This window comes from Macaca nemestrina, chromosome 15 (genome assembly GCF_043159975.1).
Source record: "Macaca nemestrina isolate mMacNem1 chromosome 15, mMacNem.hap1, whole genome shotgun sequence".
Taxonomy (NCBI): Eukaryota; Metazoa; Chordata; class Mammalia; order Primates; family Cercopithecidae; genus Macaca; species Macaca nemestrina.
In genome coordinates, this window is record NC_092139.1 from 24085664 (window position 1) to 24112273 (window position 26610).

General features: G+C 45.7%; 1 long non-coding RNA gene across 9 annotated transcripts in view; it reads left to right on the forward strand.

Moving 5' to 3' along the window:
- Positions 1-26610, forward strand: part of LOC105496355 (uncharacterized) — a 382416-nt gene that overhangs the window by 283370 nt on the left and 72436 nt on the right. For 8 of the 9 annotated variants that reach the window (XR_011613349.1, XR_011613348.1, XR_011613352.1 and 5 more), the window contains exons 5-6: positions 4622-4691; positions 7160-7280. This is a non-coding gene — a long non-coding RNA (uncharacterized lncRNA). Of the gene's footprint in view, positions 1-4621; positions 4692-7159; positions 7281-10595; positions 10828-26610 lie in introns of all 9 variants that reach the window. The other variant, XR_011613345.1, reaches the window with a different exon arrangement.

The following is a 26610-nucleotide window of genomic DNA, read 5'->3' on the forward strand; positions in this document are numbered from 1 at the left end:
ATAACCACAAGTGAAGTGGAGTGGAGTGAGGAGTCCCAGTTAGAGAGCTCAAGAAGGTCGTTCATGTCATTTACTCAATCATTTACTCATTCATTCATTCATTCATTCATTCATTCATTCATCCATTCATTCTGCAAACACAAATTGCGTTCTTATTATGTACTTAACACTGGAGATATAACATGGAGCTTAGAGTCTTGAGTCTCAAAGTCTGGTCTCTGGACCAGCAGCGTCATGTGGGAACTTTTAGAAATGCAAATTCTGAGGCCCCACAGCAGACCTACTGAGTCAGAAGCTCTGGGAGGTCAGGCCCGGCAAGCTGTGTCTTAGCAAGGCCTCCACGTGATTCTGATGCTAAAGTTTGAGAACTACTACACTCAAGGGCATGTAAGATGACAGGTTGTGATAACAACAAGGACAGAGGTACACAACAGCTCAGGGCTCTGACTGTTGTAAACAGAGCCCAGAATTGCATAGAGATGCCCTTGTCACTTCCATCATGTTTGGGCATCTGGTCTTTTCTTGCCCCCAGACTATGCAACAAGTGACTCACAGCCTAACTTAGCCTTGGTACCCTGGTCTTGCTAGGAGCCCAAGGACACCCTGTGGGACTATGGTGGGGACAGCTGACAGGAAGAGAGTCAACCAGGCCTCAAAATAGTAAATTCCTTCTTAGGTCATATCTCCCCGTCATTAAGTGAGGGATATTTGTAAGTCAGCCCGAATCTGCAATAATCAATGATTCAATTTGTTGGCATAAAAAACTGGGCATGGGGTTTGAGAAATACTTGGGACAACAGTTCATAAATTTCAGTGTGCAAAAAATCTTACAGGGAGTTTGTCAAACATTCAGACTGCCAGGCCACACAATCAGGTAAGTCTGTGGCAGATCTCGGGGAGACCCAGAATCATACAAGCCCCGTGTGGATCTCAGGGCAGGTGGTTTGAGGAAGACCCTTGGTGAAATGTAGTCTTGTGAGATATGCTCACAGGGGCCAATTCTCAATTTGAGCTACATGCCCAGGCTTCTAACCCGACCACCCCTGGATTCTGGACACCTGGAGACAGGTTTGTGGTTCCGTACAGTTTTCTCGGAAGCTGGTGAGTAACTATTCTCATCTTATGGGTGATATCAGGGATTAGAAAGGACTTTAGCTTGGCTGGGGAGCGGTTAATGGCTCTTTATGCAGCAGAAAAACAATGAAGGCATTCTCATTTTATGAAAGTCACTTCAAAATCTAATTAGAATATGAAAGTTGAGATCTTAGTCTATTTTTAAACAGAGCATGAGTTCAGTAGGAATAGTCAATGCTGGAGCTGTGAGTTGCCCGTCAGCCTCTCACTGGGGCAGGCAACGAGCTTTTTTCTGGAAGAGTCCTTGGTAATGGGACAACTAGTTAAAGAAGCAAGGGACAAGAGTCAGAGACAGATGAGGGCTCTGCCTATGCAGGAAGAGCTAGGGGCAGAGATGGGGAAGGCCATGAAATCTCCAGACCCTCTCAAATGTCCCCTCTGACACACCTGCAGGGAAAGAGTGGGTAGCTAATGTGTGGTTGGTGTGTGGCCTCCTCTGTTGGATTAGAGGAAGCAAATACATCTTATTTTGACTGTCAAGGATAGCTGTGGGGGTGGTTTAGAAAAAAAAATGAATTGTTGGAGGCAGATCCTAAATTGAAGTCCAGCCCTGCTCACTGACTGTGTGATTTGGAAAATCTTGAAATCTTTCTAAGCCTCAGTTTTCCCATCTGTAAAATGATGGTACTAATACTGACCTTAGGAATGCTTAAATGAAATTATAATAGCAATCATAGCTAATATGTATTGAGCATTTACTATGTGCTTTATGTGCACACATTATCTCCGTTGGTCTTTACAACAATCCTATGAGGTTTAGGGAGGTAGAGGGACTTGCCTTATTAATGCAAGGAAAGCATTCAGATAGTGTCTGGTACAGAATAGATACTCAATTAATATTCATTTCCTTTCCCCCTCCCGGGGGATGTTAAGGATGCTCCTTTTTGGAGAACTGAGAACTCTCTGCTGCATTTCCCCAGCAGGCAGTGACAGCCAATTGCTTAAGTCTCCTGAGCCATAGCAAGGGTTGCAAAATCACTGGTGGCGTATTTCTGATCCTGGGACTGTCAAAGGTAGAGCAGGCAGATTTGTTGGCACCTGCACAAGCCAGATTGCATAGAACCCAGAGACACTTATGTGACAGCCGTGGGGACATGTCCCAGGAACATCCCACCCAGATTTGCCTTCCTTGAAGAAAAGTAATGCAAAAGGCCATTTTTCACTTTTAAATAGCTTTCATTCTACGTCTTAATAAATGCACGTTTGTTGATTTGTGTAAGCATGATGTGGGAAGTCTGCAAATGGATGTAATCTGCACCGAGGGCACATGTAAGCACCAGCGAGCACTTTTGAATAATGAATCCCTCCCGTAAAAGACGGACGCTATTCATAATAATTCCTTGCTTTTCTCATTTTGCTGCGTACAGTAGCGATTAATCAATTTGCAATGTTATGTCACCCGCAACAAATTGCTAGCACCAAGACAAATTTATTGCTTTATGATAAAAGAACTTGTTTAGGTAGAAATAAATTAAATTTGGGGGCTTGTGATTTGGGTTTGATGTTCACATAGGTGACCCATAGAGAGTGGGCTGGGGAGGTGAGAGGTCCAGATGATTCCTGCCTTGACCTGGCACCCAAGAGAGGGATGCAAATGCAAGAGGGTGTTTGCTCAGTTACTGACCCAGAGACAGTGCAGCTCTGATGGGAGAGAGTAACGCTGAGAGCTTGTGGTGGTTCTCGGGAACGTCTGCCGGGCTCTCCGCGTCAGTCAGTAATTTAGAGCTTTTAACAGAGAGGTATGGACAATCAGCAGTGCTCAAGGGAAGTAACTCTCTTCTCCTTCTAGGCTTCTCCTGAATCCTAATATCCCAATTTACCTCAAATTGACAGTGAAAGGAACCTACATGATAGGAACTGGGAATGAGGTTCAGAGGCTGGAGGATCAGAGAGGTCCTGATTCCTTTATTTATTGATACTTCTTTAGTATTAAATATTGCAGAAAAATAGGCTGAATGGCATTACCAAAATTGTGGTGTAATAAATATTACATTTAGCCAATGAATCCTTTTAATGCAGAGACACAATTTAATTCTGTATAATTGTGCTATTATCGCCGACACTGTCAAATCTTCAATTTGAGGCCTTTCCTGGTTAAAAAAAAAAGCTGTGCTGAATGGGTAATATGGTCCCGGCCATGGCAAGGGGGACCTGGGGACATGCATTCCCATTCCTCTATATCAGATTAGTAGCAAAGCAGCTCAGGAAAGCACTTTGTCTGAGGACCCAGAGTCAGGGGGTATCGCAGGAGCATTGGGCTTCCAGGACGCCACACACGTTTGTCATTAATTTATACTCCATTAATTTGGGATCTGCAGTGGAATCAAGGGTGGATGCATTAATGCTGCCCTCTCCCAGTACACACACACACACACACACACACACACACACACACACTCAGGACCAGGCTTTTTCTTAAGCCATCTGATAGTCTAAATGATTTGTGAAAAGCAGGTTTCAATTAGGAACAACATCAGTTCCATTGCCCATGGAAATGGATTTCTCTGCCCCAGCTCATCGAAATCCATTCCTTTCTGCTCTTAAAGCAGGAGCTGGGATCACCTCCTGAATGCCTTGATACACCCTGTCCAACTGCCAGGGAGAGAGCCCCAGTGAAATTTTAGGGCCATGGTCTCTGTCATGTTTGTCTGGTTTCAGCCTCGAGGGAGTGGGGTGTGAAGGCCTGCTGCCTGCAGAGGCTTCTGCAGCCTTTCTGCAGGATCTGGGAAGTCTCTTGGTCACTCTAAAACCCAGTGTCCACATCCAGAGCCCGTGAACAATGCGGGGCAGAGCACTGAAGCCCTCTGGCAGCACCCTTTCCACTGCCTTGTGGCCAGGGGGTCCCACGGCAGCCTCAGAGGGTGCTGGACTCACCTGATGACGGCTTCTTTTACTGTCTTCCCTTCTGCCTCCTCGCTGGGCTCCAGCCGGCCCAAGTTCCCTCATACGCCTGTCCAGGCCTGCCCACTCCCTGGCCACCTCCTCAGCTGGTCCTGCAGAGGCTCCAACCCTGGTGGGGCTGCGTTTCCCCTGTTCGTGCTGCCCTCCCCCTGGCTAATTCTGATTATTTCTCCTTCTCCTTGCTCTCTTGGGCGCCTTTATTCCTGACTGTGCATTTTCTCTGGACTCAGGATTAAAAAAACCCACGCTGCTAATATCCTTGTCAGCCTTTTCCTGAATCATTGCTGGGCAGCTCCAGGGAGCCACGGGCCAGTGCCTTCTGACCGGCAGACTCTGTCCCTGGGCCTTCCTGTCCTTGGGGTCCTGGAGGTCTCTGTCTGAACCTCCTTGGCCGCTGAAGCAACACCCAGAGGCCTGCATCCTCTGAGAAATGCCCAGCCAGGGTTGCAGATGGAGCCAAGAATTGAAACTCTGGCTGAGTCTTTCCATCTCATAGGTGATTTCTCTCAAACGCCAGATAATGTTTAAATTTTGAAGTGCTTTTCTCCACGTGATCTCATTTACTGTTATTGTCCCTGTTTTACAGATGAGCAAGCTGAACCTCAGAGGGCTTAGTGATTGGCTTGAGGCACAGCTACCAAGGATCAGTGACTGAGGTATGGGGGAAATAATCGTCTCTATCTGACAGATGAGGAAACTGAGGCTCACGTTGCTGAAAGGGCTTGTCCCAAATCATACAGCAGTAAGAGGTGGTGATAGAAGTGGGTTTCAGGCACTGTATCCTCCAGGCCAGAGGTACAGAGTCAAGCTCTGTTGCCCGCACCAGCCCTGGTCACAGGGGCAGTGCTCAACTCTGCAAAGGGGTTTGTTCTGCATTGTGCATAAAAAATCAGGTCAGTCCAGCAGGGAAACACCCACCAGGCAGTACTCAGGAGCCCCAAGTCCAGGAGTCAGAGGTGGCCAGGGGCTGTCCTGGTTACTCCCATCTCCTCCTGTGAACACAGGGTTTGGTGGGGAGCTTGTGTTTATATTTCAGGGGAAGAGGCTGGTTAACTCCTCAGCCCATCATGCTGCTTGGCTTATCTCAAACTGCTCTGGGGACGACAGACCAAATATGACTGGGTGGCAATAGGGGTTTCCACACATTCTGGTTCAAGTCTAGCACATGAGAGACTCAGGAGGAAGGTTCCATGTAGCAAATGCCCCTTCCTCCAGGCAGCCCTTCCTGACTCTTCAAGACAGAGCAGACCCTTCCTTCCCAGTCCCCCAGAACCTACTTCTGTGAATCATGACATTCCCACTGATGGGATCAACTGTTCCCCCATCATCCTTCACCTCAGCTGAGTCATGGGCATAAAGACCTCCATGGGGCCATAGATGCCGGTCCTGGGACCAGCCATGGTCACTCATACACATGCCCACCCACCCTCATCCTCACAGAGAGACACAAGCACAGAGAGACACTGTCCCACACATCACTCTCAGGTGCTGTGTGGGCACATACGTGCACATGTACACACACACAGGCACACGCCCCTGCAGACAAGCACAGACCCACTTAGAGACCAAGTCTGTCCATGTCTATACATATACAGGCATCTGCTTCCCTACACCTGGTATTCCATGTGTCCTCCTTAGAACAGAGGCCACGGCTGATGGCATGGCCTATGGGGATTTGGGATTTGGCCTGCTCAGGTCTGAAACTTCTTGGGTGGCAAGCTCTAATGCTGGGAACTTCTTTCTGGACTAGTAGCCTATTCCAGCTGGGGCCTCTCTTTGCCCTCTCCTCCCAGACAGCCCAGCCGCAGCTATCTCTAGCTAGAATCTGCCCGCATGCACTCCTAATCAGATAAGCGCCCTTCCTTCAGGCCCCTGGGGTCCTGTCGCCACCAGCCTTGCCACCTCGGCACTTTCTCAATAACTCACAGAGGTCAGCTGTTGCTCACCTGGGGATTATTTTCCCCCTTCTCCTCTGATGCTCTGTTTTTCCTGAGAACAGATACCTGTCCCTGGGGCTCAATGGGTCAACTGGCTAAAAGAGGAAGGAGAGGTCAGGGTCCCTGCTGACATCTGGCTTGTGCCTTGTCACAAAGGTACCATGAGTCCTCGGAGCAGGGCACAGTGATGGAGCACTGATCCTGGAGTCTGACCAGCTTGAGCTTAAACCCCAGCTCTGTCCCCTCTCAGCTGTGTCGCTTTGGACTGTCACTTGACCTATGCAAGCTTCGATTTCTGCTTCTGTAAAATGGGCATGGTCATTTGAGTCTTATAGGATTGCTGAGAGGCTTAGATGAGGTTAATCACAAGTAAAAAAGACTTAAATGACAGAGTGCTCAAAAAATGTAAGTGAATAAGAATGACTATTATGGCAATTGAAGTGTAATTGAATTGTTACAGCAATTGCCCTACCCCTATCTTCATGGCCTCTTAGGCCCTGTGAGACTCAGACAAGGTCTGAGCAGTGATTCAAAGAAGGCACAGCCTCCAGCCTTTGGCAGAGGAGGCAAGTGAAAGGCTAGCAAGGGCCTGGGCCTCTCTTGCAAAGCAAGAGAGAGCTGGGACTGGAAACAGCTCCCTTTACTGACGTGGGCTGTCTCTAGGCTACCTGTCACCAGTCAGTTACTGCCTGTAAAGCCAAGGGGATCACTCTTTTTCTATGAAACCAGGAGGGAGAAAACTCATGGATAAGGAGCCTTACCTAGATAAAAGCTTCATCTGCAATGGTCATTTTCACATATATTGTCCCATTTATCTCAAAACAATTCAGCAAGGAGGAATTATTACAATGAAGAAGGCTGAGGCTCAGAACAATAACATTGCCTGTAGGTGACAGGGCTGGGGCTTGAACCCTCAGTATCTGACTTCACATGATGGGTTGTTCCCCAGTGTCCTGGCCACCTTTAGAAAGTGAACAGCAGAAAAAGGGAACAGAATGGAGATGATGAAAGCAGCTTCCTTGTCCTCAGAGGCAAGATGCTGAACAAATCCATCCTGTAAGCAATACTTACAGCGAATGTTCTCCACGGAACAATTTAGACAAAGACCTAGTTTATGCAGCTGAATATGAAATATGGCTTGTGTCTTAAGACATTTGTATAAAAAGATGATTTCTTTACTGCCGCAGCCTCAAAACCACCTCTTCTGAGAGTACTGCTTTCTTACCCGAGGATGGCCCATCAGGGTGATCTGGAAGGCAGAAGACGGGAGTTTTTCCATGAACTCACTGTGGTGGGGGTGGTCCTTGGGTAAGTTTCATTCTCTCTGCACCCTAGTTTCCTGTTCTGTGAAAGGACATGATTTTCTGGGGTGATTTCTCTAGGTAACTTCTGATTTCCCCTAAACCGTGGCTATATTCTCCAATGCAGAACTCATATGAGATCAACAAAGTATGTTTTTCCAACATACTTATGAATTTCTTTACTAGAAAATCCTAATGAAGGCAGACCACTTAAATAGCATTTGGTTAATGCATTTGGAAAATCCAAGAATAAATTCACATCAGGTGTAGAGGCCTTAGTATAAATGGCTGCCCCCTGTCTGACTCTATGACCATCAGAAAAGAAGAACTTTTGGTTTATGAAGCCTATGTCCTTGTCACTGATTTAAGTCTTGGCTCTCCTCCATTTAGAGAAGGCAGCAAGGTTCCTGGCCCAAGGTGAACTATCCACCTTTGTCCCTGTCTGAGGTGACTGAAAACTTTTGCAGGATTCTTTCTTCTTCCAGAAGCAGAAGCACTGGGGGTGGGGAGGACATGGGCAGCAGATTTGGTCCCCTGGCTGTCCCATGGGGGCTGCTGCTAAGGAAGACACAGGCCTGGAAGTGAATTCTTATGGCACCTTCTTTGGTGGGGGGGGCCAGGGGAAGGAAGGGCGTCAGCATCTGGCTACTGCTGCCAGCAAATCTGTGTGTTGACAGAGTTGCTCCCCATATGTGTCCTTTTAAACGCTGATCGCTGCTCGGGATTCGAGTTGACCGACTCCGTTTGCCAAATGCAAATGCATTAACCTTACAATTGGGTAATCTAATAAAAAGGATCAATGGTCTGATTTGGTGCTTATGGAGTCATTTACTGCAAGTGAGAGCAATTGAGCCAGGATGAGCAGCGTCGGGGAGCCCAGAGGATGGCTTCGGTCGGCGGTCCCCGCTGACTTCCCCAGGCGAGGCCCTCTCTGCCTGGAGGGGCTGGGCTGAGTGGTCAAGGGAATGAGGAGGGTGTTATTCATTCATTACTGCCACTTTAATCACTTAGAAGTTCAATTAAGTATAAATCATTAGTGGTATTTCAAGTTACTTTATCCAGGCCTGTGCGTAACACACTTGACTGGCGGTGGGGAGCTTTCTGTGACTAGATTTAGCGTGCGACTGAACAAGGCAGTCATATGGGTTTTTCTGCTATGAAATTGATAAATGAAGCGGGCATTCGAGGTACAGCAGTAATTTCTGTGGTGCAGTCAAGTGCTCGCTCCCTTGTCTCCTCTAGCAATGAGGGCATGGGCCCCTTTAATATGGCAGCTTTCCCCTGGGGGTCCAAAGGCCAGGCTGGGCTGCAGTCCTAGGGTTTATTTCCTTGCAGAAGTTCCCAGAGTGAGCCCTGGTTCATTAGTAGGAATATACCTGGGAAGAAAAAAAAAAAAAAAGGAGAAGGGGAAGAAGAAGGTTCCCTTACCGTCGTTCACCAGCACTGATGCTGTCACGATTTTTTTTCCGAGTAGCAAGCGGATAGTGCTGGAAGGACAGAATCGGGCTATCTCGGCAGCTCGTTCCAACTTCCCAAGGATGCAGTTGTCCCCAGTGGCCGGCATCCCTGTCTGGAAAGCATATTTTCTCCTAATCGGTTTTACAGCTCTTTTAAAGTAATATGTCAGATCATTTTCCCCATATACATAGTTAATGAAAGTAACCCTACAAATTCATTTTAAATAGATGGAAGTTGTTATAACCCTGATCCAGAATTTATTACGTTCATTACAATCTTGCTGAAGTAGGTAATGTAATGGACTATTACTTTTATTATCTTTTTAATCCCTCAGAATTATTAGGAACTGACTAATATTTGGCATCACCCTGTTAATGTTTAAACAGAAATTGATACTTTAATTCGTCTAATAAATGATGGGGGCACTTTGAGTGGAAACAAAAGCCTGATGGGATTTATCTCGATCAGTCCCAAAGACTTTTAAGTGGGACTCAGGGGTCTGAATGCAATTATTTCCAGGCAGGGTATCTTCACCAAGTACTCAGAAAGGACAGAGGAACAGTGATGGCGATAGTGACAGAGAGACCCAGACGGACTCTCTTGTCAGACAGCAACAACAACAAGGCAGAAAAGAGAGAGGGAGAGAAATTCCACTCATTCATTCACGTGTGAATTCTGATTCACAAAAAAATTAGAGTTCAAGCTCTGATTTGGCCTGATAACTCCAGCAATGAGCTGTATGTACCTTTTCCTTCTTGCCCTTCATCTTCCCTTCCCCTCCTCCCCAGATTAAGATGAAGTTTTTTCTTTATAACCATCCCTGTGTTAGTAATCAGCTTATGGCTAAGAATTCTCAAGTGCTCTAGAATTCGTGCGTTGCCGAGACAAATGATTGGGCCACATTCTCCTAGTGAGGAGTGGAGACCCTGTTTGCTCCTTAAAAAATAATGATGGCTGCTCAATTTGCAAATTACCAAATCTCACTGTGCAATGGGAGGGGGTGGGAGGAGGCATACTGTTGTGTCTATTCCGAAGAGGCTGTGTTTACCCTCTAGAACTCCGTTTCCTGCCAGGCGGGTGACAGGTAGGATTTAGGAGAAATTGATCTCTTGCACTTTCTAGATTTTACAAGGCAAAATGCAATGCTGGTTACTAAAAGAAAATTATTTTTTAAATAATAAAAATGTATTAGTTCTAACAGGATGAGAGGAATAAAGTACGTCCCTTTCTGGTTTGATAATAAAAGACATTCGGGAAAGGAAAAGCTGTCATCTTGAAAGGCAAGAGTGTGTTTTCTAACAAAGAAAGCTTCCAGTTAGCAAAGTCATTAATTAGCACAGAGAAGCTCATTAGAATTTAAAGCTGCTTTACTGTGTACTGTGGCTTTGCTCTCTCTAAATGCTCTGGGTTTCCAAAGCAAGAAAAGTATTGATTAAATTGACTCAGCATGAAATGTGCCCCGTTTGTGCCGACCCATAAAGAGGTGGGCTTCTCGGCTTTCTTAGCAGAAGAACCTGCCAGGTGTCCTGTGAGCTGGGCCCAGGCGGGTGGGCTGGGGGCAGCATCCTGTCTGCCTGTAGCCTACTTACTTCGAGGGACCGACTGACTGCCCATCATTCGGCAAAAACCCGTTTTGATCAATGGAGGGGAAACCTGCCCTTAGCTAAGTTTATTCCCGATGCCTTACAAATCTGATGTTGTAAATGCTGATTGCGTTCGTCAACGCTGAGTTGACAAGGGCTACACGTCATTTGGGGCTTGATAAAGAGACTAAGAGGCAGCTTCTCAGCATGTTTATTTTTAATAGACATAAAAAATGAAAACAAAAACAGGCTTTCTCACTCCTTGGAACCCTCGTTGACAGAAAAGTACTGAGTACACAGAAGTGGCGATAGGCAAATGGAGATCCTGGAAAAGGAGGTTTTCTACCAAAATATCCTTGTGAACATGAGGACAGCTTCCAAACTGAGAAAGAGTGGGCTCGAGAAAGCTCTAACACTTCCGTCCCTGACACGAAGTGCTTCGGGCTGTGTTTGGCATCAATATGTCGGAGCCGTGGCAACGTTCTTCGTGCATCCCCGCTTGGGCGTCATTTTGTGAGTAGGACAAACCCCATCAATTCTTACCTCATCTATTAGAAATGCAGCATTGTGAATGGAAGCAATGTTTTCTGGGGCGCATCACTGGAAATGAAAACTCCTTCATTTTTCTATATCTTTACTGAATAGATCTAACTCTTCCCTTCAGCTTCACTAGATGTGGATGGCCCTAAAATACTCTCAGGGAGACTATCAAGAGAGAAAGAATGTAGCTTTAAAAGCCAATTAGAAAATATTCACAACATATGTAGCAAAGGGCTAATGTTCTTCCTATAGAAAGAACTCTTTTGGATGGATAAGAAAGATACTAAGATCTCAAAAGATAAATGAGAAAAGTATATGAAAAAGAATTTGCAAAAGAAATTCAAGTAGCTAATATTTAGTGAACACTTACTATATGCCAGGTATAATTTACATGAGATTTCTCATTCATTCTTTACAAAGACCCTATGATTTAGGTGTTATTATTCTCATCCCTATTAAAAGATGAGAAAAAAAATAAAGCTTTGAGAAGTTAAATAATCATCCCAAGATCACGCATATTGTAAGTGAGGGGCCAGGATTCAAAATCACGCAGCTTAATCTAGCAGGCAGGGGCTCCTAACTGCTTTGCTGTAACCTCACAAATTCACAGATACAATTGTAAAATAAAGTTTTTTTTTTTTTTAAAGTTCACATTTACTAGTAAACAAAAATATGTTAATTGAAAATAATCAGAAAAATTTCATTATCAAAATAACAATAAAATGTTAATATTCGGCTGGGCGCGGTGGCTCATGCCTGTAATCCCAGTGCTTTAGGAGGCCAAGGCAGGCGGATCACTTGAGGCCAGGAGTTCAAGACCAGCCTGGCCAACATGATGAAACCCCATCTCTACTGAAAATACAAAAGTTAGCTGGGTGTGGTGGCCTGCACATGTAATCCCAGCTACTAGGGTGGCTGAGGCATGAGAATCGCTTGAACCCAGGAAGCGGAGGTTGCAGTGAGGTGAGATTATACCACTACATTGCAGCTTGGGCGATGAAATGAGACTCTGTCTCAAAAAAAAAAAAAAAAAAAGTTGAAATAGATATTCTTAAATATGAATTACAATTTGACAATATCTATCAAGTCTTAAATCATTTGACACAGTAATGTTATTATAAATAATTTATCTCAAGGAAATAGAAATGTAAGCAAAGGTTTAGGCACACAAGTTTGTGCCTGCAGACATTAAATGCTCCCACATTAAGGGAGTGGTTAAGGACCTTATGGTCCACCCATTCAACAATACTGGTAACAATAAAAATGATGTTTAAGAGTTTCCAATAACATGGGAAATGCTTATGCCGGGAGATAAAAGCAAGATACAAAATTCCACGTGTAACATAAACTGTGTAAAATATGGTTAGAAATAAGAATGGGAGAAAAGGAGCAAAAAAGTGTAAACCAGGAGGTGTTCTCTGTGCAATGGGATTATATGTGACCATATCTTTTTGTTATAAATATTTTCCAAATTTTCCACGGTAAACAGTTTTATTTATCACTGGTGTGGGGCAGGGGGAGAAGAAATCCTTTATGACATTTAGAAGTTGACTTCTTAACTTGAATCTCAGACCTAATGGGAATGAACCATGGGATCCCAAAGTACCAAATTAACCTAAGACACTAGGCGTATTTGTTCTCTGAATCAGCCCAGGACCCCCAAAGACAGCCCTATGTGTTCTTCAACTCTCTAAGCCTTCCCCTCATCTGTAATGTGCCTACTCCTGGGGTTACTGTGAGATTAGAATGTGGGTAAAGGCCTTAGAACAGTCCCAAAGTGTAGGCATTCAAAAGATATAAATGGTAATAATAAAGTAATACACTAATTACGGTCACTGCAGCTGTTGTTTTGTTAGTAGGAAGGAAGAGTTGAGCATCTCGCAGGCACCAGGAAGTGTATACAGACTGGCTTGTCCCGAGAGTGCTAAAAGCATCTTTTACTGACACAGTTCCAGTCCTAGATCTGAGCTCTTGGTGCCACCCAAGTCTTCTGTCTGCGGCTGCAGAGGCAAAGGGGTGCTCTTCAGATTCGGATGTGCGTGGACTTTTAGGTAGACCCTACTTCAGCCTGCCACATCCTGGGCGCTTTCTTGGGGCCAGGAACTGTGTTGAACCTTTTCACATATGGATTTTCCCACCTATAACTTTGAGAAGCAGGTTTCATTAGCATTTCTGCTTTATGGCTCAGAGACTACTAGACATCAGTCTCATGGGTCACAAAGCCAGAAAGTGGCGACACTGGAATCAGAACCTATGTTGATCTGAATTCAGACATGTCAGAGATGAAGAGCAATAATTGCTGAGAACACAGGTTCTAGAATCAGAAAGACCTGGGGTTGAGAATATCTGTGTGACTTTGAGCAAGTAATAAAAGTGCCTCAGTTTGCTCATCTATAAGATGGGACTTAGAGAGCTCGTATGTTGCACCATTATTTTGTGAAACACTAAAAAAAGTCAAATCATTGCTAATGAAACCATGACATAATACTTTCTTATCACTTAAAATTTTATTTTTATATTTATGAAAAGAACTTTCAGGTTGATTTAAACACAGATGTTTGTCACAAGACCTTTGTATGCATACATGAAAAGGAAAATATAATTGGAATAATTTGTTTAATACATTCCTAAAACTTCCTCATATTCAGAGGAACTCAGCATTTTAGGAACTCAGCATTGTCAGTGTTCGTGTTTTTCAACAGACTATCATCTGCTGTCACATTGCAGGTGTTTGTGAGAGCATTTAAAAACCACTCCTCTATTGTCCTCAGGATTTTAAGCTGCAAATACTTGTTCCGCAAGTTTTGATGTGTGTTCCCAGATATGACAGTGACATCAAGACTGCTGCCAGGCGGATAGTGATTTTAAAAAGCATCTCAATTTCAGAGGTGTTAAAATGGGAAAAAGAAATTGTATGTCTTAGAATTGATGAAATATAGTAGCTACCATATAGCGTTCTTAGGAGAATTAAATGAGGTCATGCTGGTAAAGAACTTAGACATTAGACTGGACACAGAGTAAATGTTCAACATCATCATCATCATCATCATGATCTTTATTATACTGCTATTATATTCTGTTCTCTGAGATGTACTGGATATATATGCAGCTCTGTAGGCTCTGTCTCAGAATTCTGAGCCAACATGCAGTGCCAAGACATTGGACCCTGAACCACTGGGGTCCTTGCAATGGCTGGTGATGGATGAGACACTGGACCCTGGGGTAGAGCCTGCTCTCTCTCCTTTTCTGTCTCCCTCTTTGCCTGCTTTGTGAACCTTCTCTCTCTCCCCCTGCCCCTCTCTCCTTTACTTATCTCTCTCCTCCTTCTTCTTATCTCTGCCTCCCTTTCCACCCCCTCCCCAGCTCTTCTGCAAATAAATGGCCCTGTCACTCTGGCTTTCTTGTAGGTTTAGAGTGAATGGAAGTGTCTTTTTGAAAAGCTTGTTCCGTCTGACATTCCTTACCAGCTCAGGAGCAGGGTCCTTTGCACTCCCCTCTCTTCTGCTCAAAGATCTACTCATTTAGTTAACAATTTACAGGGCTGCCACTAGGCCTTGAGAACTCCACCCCACGGCAGAGGGAGCTGGGCTGTGCCCTCTGGAGGAGGCCTATTGGCAGGCTTGGAGGGATGCTTCCGTCCTGCCTCTAGTGGTTGTAGGCGAACTGGCGTAGGACCTGCCTAAAAAGAAACCATTTATTCCCATTTATGATTCTTTAAAAAAGAAGTTCACAGCTTTTATGATGAGCCTTATATATGCATTTAATGACATTAAAGTATTTGATTATGTGCATTAAGAAGAGGTCTGAGAGCTCTCTGGTGTCCTTAGTTTTAAGTGTATTTTAACTGCCTACAATGAAAGGAACAAGACAAAAAACGAGCTGTGGCAGCATCCTCATAAATTCTGAGCCATAATCGACATACCTTTGCTGGCACCAGGAATGGTCCAGGAAGGTAGACAGCGAAGAGGAACCACAGAATTTCCACTTTCTCATTGGCCTGAGTACCAGAGGGAGAGCAAGATCAGTCATCCCTGCAATACTTTCTCTTCAACCAGCATCTTAGCCAGGGATGAGCAGGGGCTGGGACTGACATGAACTGAAGATCCTACTTTGTGCCCAGGCTGTGCCAGGTCCTTTACGACTATTTCTGTGTTGTTTCATCTCCAGAGGCAGGTATCATTAGCCCCATTTTCCAGATAAGGAAGCTGAGCCTCTGCAAAGTAAAATGACTTGCTCCAAGTTGGCAAATGTCAGAGCTATTATCTAAAAACAAGTCTTTCTGATCCTGGGGCTTCAGCCCTTTGCACAGGCACTGGGTATGAAGCTCCAAGTGACACCCATTTGGGGAATAGTTAATAGAGAAGGAGAAGGGAATAGGTGCTGAGGCCAGGGAAGCATAGGCCTTTACAGAAAAGCTTCTTCCTCCAGTTCTCTAGGCCCCAGCCCCTTGGAGGTGTGCATTGCAGTGGAAACGGAATCAGGACAGAAACAGCCACTTGAAATGAACTGCGCCCAGACAGGCCGCCATGGTGGCGTGATTGATACTGGAGCATGTAGGTGTAATGAAACTGATGCCGGCTTCTCTGCACCTGTGATTTATTGAGGACAAATTTAAGATGAGAAAGGGCCCCATACCAGGAGCTGCGTCTTCCCCTCCAAGGGAGGGTGGTCATCCATCACCAGCCATTGCAAGGGCCCCTTGCAAGCGGCTCATCAGATGAGCCAATAGTCTCTTTGTTGGGGTTCCTAACAAGTGTTGGATCAGCAAAAGTCTATTTATGCTGGTGGACCTTTCAGGACCAATTTGTAGTGGGTCACTGATTCTGCTGGGGTATTATCTTCTTTACTACTCGGGCCAGTTGGGGAACGCAGCAAAGATTAATGGTTTTGGCTGCCGACTTGCCGCCGCAATCTACTGCTTCTGGACCAAAGATTAAGTTTTTTTGTGTTTTACCAGAAAGGGCCCACCTTGTGTATGAGATGCACTTTGATTTACTGACTTGCTTATGGAGAAACGAGTCGTAGAAATGTACCTGGCTGTGGTAAGATTTTGGCAGATGGCTGTGAGGTCTGGCATCCATGTTGTTCCTTATCCTAAGGACCCGGAGGGGGAATGGGCAGCTCCTGAGGTCAGTGTGGGTCCTGTGGCCCTGGGGTCTGTGGATCGAGGAAGCTGACTTTGAGCTCACACAATATCTTTGCCTTTCCTGGCACCCAGCAGCTGCCTCTGGATTCAGAGAGGCAGGCAGCACCCTAAACTTTATTATGTAAAAATTATGTTATGGAAAAAATAGTTACAGCTTTTCCTTTTTATTGTGAAAACAGCACATGCTCTTATAACACATTTTGGAAAAAAATTCAAGAAGCAAATAAAACTACACATAAGCCAACTGCACAGTGATAGAACTGTTAATATTTTGGCTGACATTTTAATCTAGAATTTTCACAGTGCACAAATATATACATGTTACTTTACACTATTAAATGTATACTGGGTTTTTGTGGGACTTTTTTGCTATGTGATTGTATCATCTACTTTTGACAATGAACATTGTACCATAAGCTTATTTTAATAAGCCATCCTTTTTTTCTTCTTCTTCTAAAGTTGGGTTTGCTGCAATATCTCCAATGCCAAAGGTCTGTTCCTTTATTCAGCAAACATTTGCTGTGTGCTTCTCTGGATCAGACGCTGTACTGGGATCACAGAGCTGAGTCAGACACAGCACTCCTGAAGTGCAGCTGCTGGAAGCAGCTCACGGGGCTGTGCATGTGCCCTGAGGGGTACTTCTGACATGCAGCTCTTAGAAGGGCCCAGAACACTGTACATAGTTTGAAGGCAGGGGCCTGATACCACTGACCCCTTCCAGGTCTCTGTGGAATCACAGTTCCAGAGGAGGAATTACGCATTTTGTTCTGCAGGAGAGGGACCTGCTGTTGGCTTTGGATACACCAGCTTAGCTTTTTAGAGTGAATCGAGATCTGAGGGCCAAACCTTTTTGCAGGGGCAACAGCAGCCCCATCTTGGAAAACTGAAGAAAGAGCCCAGTAGCTCCCAAGGGACCAGCCACCCAGGGCAGCTGCAGAAACTTCCAGGGAGATAGTAAGAAATGCCAAAAAGAGTGTGGCCTTGGGACTCCAACAGATCTGAGTTTGAATCTCCTAGCTGATGACCTTGAGCAAGTTGTCTTTCTGAGAGCTTCAGTTTCCTTATCTGAAAAATGGGGCTTTCCCCCCACCAGCTGCTGGGCTCTTGTGTGTGTTCACCACGCGGGAAGTCCCACGTGAAGAGCTGGTGCTCAGCCCGGGCCAGGCCCATTTTCCGGATGCTGTGCTGACTCAAATAGATGGATGGGCTCTAATTGTTCCAACAACACGTCTGAGTTTCGCAGGGCCTTTCCTTGGGAGCCTTTGTCTCAGGGCCATAAATCACTGGGCAACTGTCCCCACAGTTGGCTACGACTTCCTTTCCCTGACTGAGGCTGGCCAAGGGAGGGAGGGCTGAGCTGAGCACAAGACTGCTTTTCACCATTGGTTTTTAAATCTCTAATTGGGAGTATTACTTACTCAGCGATTCCGATGGTTCCCTTTGTAGTAGCCTCTTCTCTGCCCCAGGGCCGCCTTCTTCCCTTCCTCGCCACCCTAGTCCCAAATTAAAATTCTTAAAGGAAGTGGAACATTTTCTCTAGTGCTCTAACATGCACATGCACTTTCCCCATACCTGTCTTGATAACTGGTGGAGCATCTGTCATCTGGCCTGAGGCCTCCGTGTCTGTATGACATGTTCTGTGGATGGGAGAGACATTTCTCTTCGTTCAAGAGCAGCAGTTAACAGCCCCAGATGTTCCCCCCAGCCTGTGAGTCTCGCTCCCCGCTCTGCTGTAACCATTGTATACTGAACACTCCTGAAAATCCCTGGCTCCTTCCTGCCTCAGGACATTTTCTCTTGCCTTTCTTTTTGCCTGAATGCCCTTCCCTTTACATGGCTATCTCCTTTTGGTCATTCAAGTCTCAGCTTAAATGTTATAGAGAAACCTTTCCTGACCATCTCTCACTCCAGAACAAGTCCTGTTTGCCCATGTTAAACTTCTTGACGGCATGCAATCCACTTCCTACCTCAGACTTTTCAGGCTTTGTGAAGCTGTATCTGCATGATGGCAGATTTAACAAGCGTTTGACTCTCCTGCCTTCACCGTAAGTGCCAGAAGGACGGGATGATCACCTTTGTATCCTCAGTTTCTGGTACATTGTAGGCTGTCAACAAACAGGTGTGTTGACTGCACAATGAACCGATGGATGGATGATGGATGAATGAATTGGAGAGTGAGTGAGAGAATAAACAAATGAACTTCATGTGCAAAGGCTTATTTTCCCTCAGGTGACCTGAGAATGCATGAGGGGCTGAGTGCTTTCCCCGTCCCATCTCCATGCAGCCAAATGTCACTCACTACCAATGTTTCTGAAACCCATACCTACAACTCTTCATACTTAGTGATCTGCCTTCATCCTCTGCCCTCCTTTTTCATTTAAACTTTTTATTATGACATTTTCCAAACATACAAAAGAAGAGAAAATCACTGTAAACCTGCACGCACTCTTGATCCCCACCTCTTTGCTGGAGTATTTAAAACAAATCGCAGACACCATCTCATTTAATGTATAAACATTTTAGGGGGTATTGTTAATAGATAAGGACTGACAATTTCTTTTAACATAGCCACAATATCATTGTCACATCTAACCCAGTGAAAAACCCGATTCATTTAATATTCGGTAGAGATTCAGATATTCCCAATTGTCTCAAAACCTCCTTTTTACATTTAGTTTGAGTCAGGCTGTAAACATTGCATTAGACTGATATGTCTCTTAAGCTTCTTTATAACAGTGCTCCCTTTTTCTCACATTTAAAAATGTGATTTATTTCTCTTTTCTAAATGCTGTTTGTTTCTTGATGAATTTTGGTCATTCTCCCATAGATTGTTTCACATTCCAGATTCAGCTGAGCGCCTCCTTGTGGTGTTGTTTAACGTGTTCCTCCATCCCTGTGTTTCCTGGAAATTGGTAGTTTGATCCAGAGGCCTGATCAGAGTTGTATTTCATTTTTGGCTAGAAGCCTTTGTAGATGGTGTTGTGATGGTTCTTGTTGTATCACATGCTAATGTCTAGTCATCTCTCCTTTAACAATGTTAAAATTGATCTGTGGCTCACCCTGCCCTAATTAACTCCCAACTCCCTTCTCTATTTCCATTGCTATATGAACTTGTTTTGCAAAACAAGTCAGTGGACAGCATTGATCATATTGAGCAGAAGTGGGAGCAGCAAGGTCTGATGGCAAATGCACTAGCAGAGAGCACAGGGACCAGGTAAGAGGGTTAATTTCTTTGCATTTAAGTTCTCTTGAGTGTAAGATGGGGCTAATAGTAGCTTTGAGAACTAATATGTGGGAGAAATGTTTGCTATATAATCATCAACCCTCAACACTAAGTGCCTAATGTGTATTTACTCACTTAATCCTCCCAACAATCCAATGGGGTATATGCTACTATTAGTCCCATTGTACATGTGAGGAAGAGCAGACAGAAGGGTTAGGTAACTTGCCCAAGGCCATACAGGTAGTAAATGACAGAGCTGGGATTTGAACCCAGGGAGTCAGGCTCCAGAGCCTGTGCTCTTAAACACAGTGCTGTGTAACATCTACCAAGTCAATGAGGAGGTCCTGGTTTTTCTCCATGCAAGATGCTTGTCAAGTCCTTACCAGGAATGGGTACCTGTTAATTCTCACCTTAAGGTATGCGCAAGGGTGGAGTAAGGCAGTCCCCAGTGGCTGGAGGGTTTACTGTACTTTATTCTGAGTTTTTTACAAAGTCATGTTGTCCCCCACCCCCAATTACTGTTGGATGGGCCAGAACCAGCTTCATAAACTCACATGCTGGAGAAGGGTTTGGGGAAGATAAGGTCTCACCCCCATTTGGGAAGGATTCATGTCTCCAGAGAAACTCTCTGAAGCCCAGTGAGCTTGAGTGACTTGCCCAAGATCACACAGTAAGGTTGCCACTGAGCTAGGGTTAGAACTCCAGACTCTCTCAAGCCTTGGGTGATTGTGTCTGGATACCTGGGTCCTTCCATGCTTGGTTGGAGAGAGTTGTACGTCTATTCCTCGGTCCCAGATCCTCTGAGTCATTCTGGCTAGAACTCCTCTGGCGGTACAAATGGACAAACATGCCTGCTGAGGTTGTGCAGCCATTCAGGGCTTGCCTGGCATATCACAAGACGTACCCTTCTTGGTCACTATTGTAAATGTCTGTGCCTGCTGATCTCACTCTTCCAAAGGCATTCTGGAAACAGCCCTTTCCTCTCCCTTGGCTTCAATCTTGAAGCAAAATCAAATAAAGATGCAGAGGAAGAATTCAAACTCAGTTTTTCTGACTCCACGTTTCGAAGGCCAGAAGTAAAGTAAGCCCATGATCACTGATGCCAGTGCAACTGCCATGAATACAGCTCTACCTTCCAGATGGGAAAGTGAGGCTCAGAGAGGGGTGGTAATTTAATGTACTCACATAGCCTTACCTGCAGCGTGGGCTGCTGCAAAGGGGTCAGGTGGTTCCTTTTGTGACCCAAGTGGTTCAGAGAGATAGGTCTCCTGTTGGGTTGCATGTATATCTTGGCCTGGAGAGTGCCTGGTGAGCTCAGAGTGCCAGAACTGGGGCTGGTGGGGTTTCTGAGCCTAGGAAACAGCCTATGGTCTGTGGGTCCAGCTTGTCTGATTATAAAGGCCAAGACAATAATTGAAGGTGGCTTTGGGTTCCCTGAGTAGGATCTGGCGCCGACGCCTGGTGGCTCTGTTGGCGCCTTGAGCCCTGGGCATTCGCTAATGGATTGTGGCTGATCCCAAGACTGATTGGCAGCCGGCCCCAAGGTCCTCAAGGGAAACCTGGAAACTGTGGTCTCCAGCTTGGAGACACTGTCCCTTCTGGGAGCCACAAGGGGGGGCTTGCAGAAGGCCTAAGGCAGAAGTGCTTCTGAGCCCATGGGATGATCCCTCTGTTCCCAAACACCTGGGTAGAATATGAGGTGAGGCTCCCACACAGTGAAATATGGAAAGCTGTCAAAATACCGACTCCTCATTTCATCTCCTTGTTGCTTCCCTGACCCACTCTCCTGGACTGGCCAGCACTATAGCCCCCCACCCCTGTCCAAGCAATAGTGGAGACAATAAGAGTGCGCAAAGGTTTTCTAAAGTAGCACATAGGGATGGGAGTGGTCCCAAGACAAGGGGGAAAATCTTTCTCAGACAAGCCAGGCTACCGTCATTCCCGGAACAGAGGAGAGAGGAATTCACCCTTCTGGAGATCTCAGAAGGCTGAGGGCTTTCCTGCTGTCTGGGAAGGGCTTTCCAGATCAGGGCACAGCACAAGCAAAAGCAGAGAGGCATAAGCATGCAAGAAACAGCACAGGAGAATTGGAAGGTAGAGTGTCAGTGAAGGGAGGATAGAGGGGCAGGCCTTGAAAGCACTGCAAAAATCTCAGACTTTACCTGGTTGGCAGTAGGGATCCATTGAAGGTTTTAAAGAGAGGGCAGAGGAGAGGAACCTGGAGTCTATTCACAGTCATGACTCTTTCTTACGCCTGATTAGTCAGGGCAAAAGGCAAATACAAAACGGATGCATCTGACCTTTTTCTAGGACACCCAATATTTATGCGCTTTGCGCATCACCCAAATTTTATTCATTTACCAAAAGAGTGTGAAAAAGGCACTTTAGGAAACTGCTATAAATCCAGTGCAAGTCACCATGGTAACCTGATTAGCAGCTAAATTAAGTTCATGATTAAGAAGAAATAAATAAAAATAACTCTCCTCCTTGGCTGGGGCTACCCACTGTGCCACTGGCAGCCAGCAGATGCTGAAGCTTTGGGAAACAAGGGTATAAGCCCGGGCCTGGCCCCCAAGAGAAGTTGAGGTGAGGGTGGGAGGTGTTATATGCTGCAGAGAAATGAGAAGCTCAATTGTTAACCCTGCCTGGGGGTTGGTGAGGCCCCTGGCAGCCAGGCCAGGGAGTGCAGGCTGCACATCTGAAGGCTAAAGCAATGGCTTTCATGACAACGACCCATGCTCTTGATGCCCCTGGGACACGTTCCTTTGTCCAAGCACCAGGTGCCTGTATTGCTGTCTCTCCAGTTCTGTGCCCTCCTGTGCTGGGTGCTGACATGACTCAGACCTGGTTTGGGTCCTAGAGAGGCTGAGTTTGGTGGTGGACACAGATGTAACATAGGCTCTGGGCAAAGTGTCTATGTAAGGTATGGAAACATGGGCCAGCTAGCAGGAAGGCTTCCTGGAGGAGGTAATGCCTAAGAAAAAAGCACATGTGTGACTGCTGAAGAGTGCCTATTTCAGGTGAGCATTCTGGGCCATCTGCTTGGGCCTGACTGGCAGACCAGCCTGGAATGAGCTGGCATCAGCCCTGATGAGACCAGAAAAGCCTTCTTGGGGGTTGTGCTGAAACACATCCCAAGGCCCATAAGCAGGAGAGATGGGTGCAAAGAGAGAAATGAGCCTCCCACTTACCCTTTCCAAGCCTCCTTCTGGCCACAGTAGTCCAGAGCAATAGTTAGAGTCAAGTAGCCTTTGAATCTTTCCTCTGTCACTTGTAACCTGTGGCCTCTGGCAAGGGACTTAATTTATTTAAGCCTCAGCCTACAAAATGGGGTAATAATGAAAATAGTACCTGTCTGTTAAGGTTATTGTGAAGGACTAAGTGAGATGACGCAAGCTAAATGTAATACAGTCCCTCACATGTGGAAAACACACAATAAGATGTTTGCTGGGCTAATTTCATTACCTGGGGAAGTCTGCCATGACTGGGTGGCATGATCCTGGTTGCAACTTTCCTAGAGCAGTGCTGTAGTCTAAGACTCTTCCTTCCACATCCTCCTTCCTTCCTCCTCTCCTTTCACAGGGGTGAGACCAACATCGTGGTCAGTCTGAAGGCTCTCCCTGTCTCCTCTTGCCCTCTCTTCGTTTATACTTCACAGGTGTGTCCCCCAATCAACCTCTTACATATAGAATCCTGTTTTGGCTTCTCCTTCTCAGAAGACCCCAAATGACACAGGAGGTCTTGGAGAAGAGTCCAACAGGTGGGTGGTAGGGTAGAAGAGGTAGAATGGAGCCCCAGCAGCAGGTCACAGAGGTGTCTATAGGTGGGGTTGGGGGGAGTGCAGGCCTTCAAGGACTCTGGTGAAGAAGTGCCCAGTCTCTTTTTGTGTCTTGTCCTCAAATGTGGGTGTGTGTTCCTGTGTGTGCACAGTTCCCGAGCATGCTCTCATTGTTGCATTGGCCATAATGTAGTGAAAAAGATCTGTTTCCATCAGGAGAGGATGAGCACTCAACCCTGAAGAAGTCCTTGGGCATAGTAGATGCTCAGTCAAAAACAAACAAAAACAACCCCAAACCCTGAAAAACTGAGCACTACTGGGACCTGCACCAACCTTAAGTTTTGCTTTGGACCAATTTTGTTTTCATTTCCTGGTGCTTTGAATTGCATCATGTTAGGTTATTTAACCTTTTTAGCACTTTGTTTTTGTGACAGAGACATATATTCACAGACACGGGTACATCTTTATGCCCACACAGAAGGGTAACAGCAGCCTTGCTTCAGAGGCCACACCTTCCAGGAAACCCTTCAGCCTGCCCTGTCTTTGCTGATCCCTCTGCCATCCCCTTGCAGAAGAAGCTTGGAGTCTCTCAGCTCAGCTGGACTAGATGAATCTTCTCAGGGTCCTCTTCTCCCACCTCTGGCTCCCAGTTCCTTCCCCCAGTCTCTCCCTCCCTGCTCTGTGAGATCAGGGAAGCTGCAAACCCAACCCTTACATCAAAAGGGAACTTGAAAAATACTTGGAGCAAAAACTGCTAACTGTGCATCCTTGCTGTATGCTGGTGCTGATATTAAATCAGGAAATGGCACTGAACAGCCGCTCCAAACACAGAAACAGGGGTTGTCAACACAGCAACCAAAAGCAATCTCTAACGGGCAGAGGTGAAAGGGACCTGGCACAGGGCCGGGAGGGGGGCTGCAACCCAGGAAAGAATTCCTGAGCTGAGTGTGTCTGTGCCACCTCTCCAGTGTCTAGAATGAAGCCTGGATCTCAGTCCCTGGCATGGAACGCACCTTGTCTCCATGAGGGATTAAAGATAATTAAGCATGTTGCTTAAATACCTTTGAGATTCTCCTTTTTATTTCCATACGTGTTTACTGAGCACCTACTATGTGCCTGACAGTCCACCAAAAAAGATGCCTTCCCATGTGGAGATGACCTTCTAGCCCTCAGGACAGAATACTGATCCTTTGACATGGCATTCCAGGTCCTTCGAGTGTTGGCTCCTGCAGAAGCCTTCATCTCTGTCTCCAGCCTCCCTGAAATAGCTCCCCAAGTGCACGAGGCAGAGCCTTTGCTCCATGCCTTTGCTTGGAGTAGTCCTACCACCAGCTATTCCTGCATTTCTGTGTTTGGCAAATTTCTGCTCAGCCTTCAAAGCCTTAACCAAGTGTCACCTTTTCTCTGCAGCATTTTCTGCCACCCTCCCCATTTCTTCCAATAGAACCAGGGATCATTTACTTGGGATCCAGCAGCACTGTGGACATACTGCTATCACAACACCTTTCATGTCACAATGGCAAGGTTTGCAATGTCCTGGAGGGGAGGAAAGAAGCCATGTTTATCCTTGAACCCTCATCTCCCAGCACTGGTTGTAAAATTGAAATTCATTGTAAAAGATGAAATTCATTGTTGGTGTGGCTATGGGGAAACAGGTTTTCCATTCTGATTGTAAATGAAATAGGTACCATCTTGTTAGAGGCTAATTTGACATGATTAACACTGAAAATGCACACATCTTTCAACCCAGCAATTTTATTTCTTGCTTTCTAGAGGAATGTTTGCCCATGTGCAGGAAGGCACATGTAAAAAGCTGAGCTGCAGCATTGTTTGCAATAGTGAAAGATTAGAAATAGCTTAAGTGTCCATCAATATGGCCTAGATAAAAAAACTATAGGGCATCCATTGGACAGAATGCTATGCATTAGTTAAAAAGAAGTAGATCTCCATGTATTGACAGAGCATTTGCTGAGTAAAAATCAAAGGCAAGCTGTAGCTCTAGACATAGATGTTAAAATTACATTGCTGCATTTTTTCACAATGAGAATGTGATCTTCTGTGATTTGTTTTAAAAAGAGATTGAATGACCACAGCAGCTCCTGGCTGAATGGAGTCTGGGCTTTGACACAGACAATCAGCATTATTTCCTCCACCACTCCCAGGCAGCAGGTCCCAGGGCAGTGGGAGGGTGCCATCTACTTCCCCTGTACCTGAGAAGTTTGCTCTCCATGCGGTGATGACCATGTAGTAGAAGCTGGAATTCGGGGCCCTTGAAGAGCGTCCAGACAAAGGAGGAAGAAAGTGAAAGCAGGGAGGCCCGTGGGGTAGGATAACTCAAATCATGCAAATTTCCTGAGTTGGTCCTTGGCCTCAGGAGGAAGAAAGAAGGATTGGTTCAGGAATGACTGTTAACTAAGGGAGAGGAGGGGGCTGGAGGGTGTGCAGAAAAGGCCTGACAATTCAGAGACCTCACACTGTAAGGAAGATCAGCCTTTGCCTAGTTGTTAATTTCATTTATTCTTTCATTTATTCCATACTTGTAATTGAGTTCCTCCTGGTATGGGCATTGCACTGGCTACTGAGGACAAAGAGACAACGCTGCCTCCTGAAGACTTCCTCTGGGAGCTCATGATCAAATTCCATCTAGTTTCTCAGAGTGTGTTTCTTGGACTCTGGGCTTCAGAGTCACCCAGGGAACTTATTAAAATGCAAATTCTTGGGCTCCACTCAGACCTATAAAATCAGACTGTGGCTCACAAATTTGTATTTGTAACCCATTTTCTCAAGTGTAAAACATTTGGACTAGCTGACCATATCATTTCCTTGAATGTCCACGTGTTATTTCCTAAAGCCTCTCCCAAACCTGAGGTCTACCCTGATCCCAGTTGAAGAAAGATGGAATGGAGGTACAAGCTTTGCCCTACGACTCCAGTGTGTGGGATTTCCCTAGAATGACCAGGACCTTGTCCTTGCTAATAGGCTTTTCACCCTACTCGCATGCCTAGGTACACCCAAGTCCCTGCAAGGCCTGGGAAGATCCATAGAACACGTCTTCTAAGTTCTTCAGAAACAAGTGATTGACTCATTGTACGCAGGGGAATGGAATGTGCAAAGGTCCTGTGGCAGAACACAGCTTGGGCTGTGGAAGAACTTAAATCAGTGTGCCTGGAGCACTGTGATGGGGGATGCAGCAAGATGAGGTGGGAGAGGGTAACAAGGGTAGACCATCCATGGCCTGAAGGCTATGCCAAGGAATTTGGTTCTTTTTCCAAGTGTTAAAGTGATTTGTATTTAAGCCAGGGGGTGCGAGAGGGAGAATGATCAGATTCATTTAAAAACGATCTCTACTGCCCTGTGGAGAAGCAGAAAGTCTACAGCCAAAGCCTGTGCAATCCTCTAAGGAAAAGATAAGGGTGGCTTGGATGAAGGTTAAGGTACTAGATGAAGAACCAGAGAGATCTGGTGGATCTCTCTTGTGAAAGTATAGAGGAGAGGCAATAGTTGGACTATGGGAGGTGAGGGCCTCAGCCCTGGGGAGCAATAATGAGGTTTCAAAATTCCTGACACTGGCTCTGGGGTCATGGGTGGGGGAGGTGTAGTGGGAAGGGA